Below are 688 nucleotides of genomic sequence, written 5' to 3'. Positions count from 1 at the left end.
CCCCTGTTTGGGTTGGGTTGGATACCCCTGGGTTGGGTTTGGTACAGTTCAGTGCAAGAATCTGTGGCAAATTTGTGATACAGAGTGCGAGTAAGTAAAATATTTTATTCTTTTATAAATCATCACGGTTATATGCGATATCCACTTGATATTCTTTGCGAATCCTGAAAATCTATATTTTCAATACTGACAATGAATATCAAAGTGGAATGTCGCAAATAATATCAGCGTGAAGTACATTTTCGCGAATTAGGTTATGTTGCGTATATATACCATATTTATTTTTCTATGTGTGTATTTGCATGTGTGAAGTGACACTTAATGGTCTTCACAGAATGACTGAGAGTCTTAGGAAAACGATTGACTTGTAACTTCAATAAATTATTTTATATTGTGAGTGTTCGTTTTGAATAATGCACAATACTGTCTTGTATCTCATGTCTTTAACGTACTCTCAACAAGTAAATCAGTAAATAATCATTGGTTCACTTTCAAGGAGTACATTAAAAATTTGAGACACAAGACAGTACTGTGCATTATTCAAGACGAAGACTCAGAGCATAAAATATTTTGTTGAATTTACAAGTCAATCGTTTTCCTAAAACTCTCTGTCATTCTATTAAGACCATTAAGTGTCACTTCACACATACAAATACACAGAAAGAATCATATCTGTATAAATTCTGTA

This window comes from Odontomachus brunneus, unplaced genomic scaffold (genome assembly GCF_010583005.1).
Source record: "Odontomachus brunneus isolate Ranch 3 - 2012 unplaced genomic scaffold, Obru_v1 Obru_scaffold_335, whole genome shotgun sequence".
Classification (NCBI taxonomy): Eukaryota; Metazoa; Arthropoda; class Insecta; order Hymenoptera; family Formicidae; genus Odontomachus; species Odontomachus brunneus.
This window is presented reverse-complemented; position numbering follows the sequence as displayed.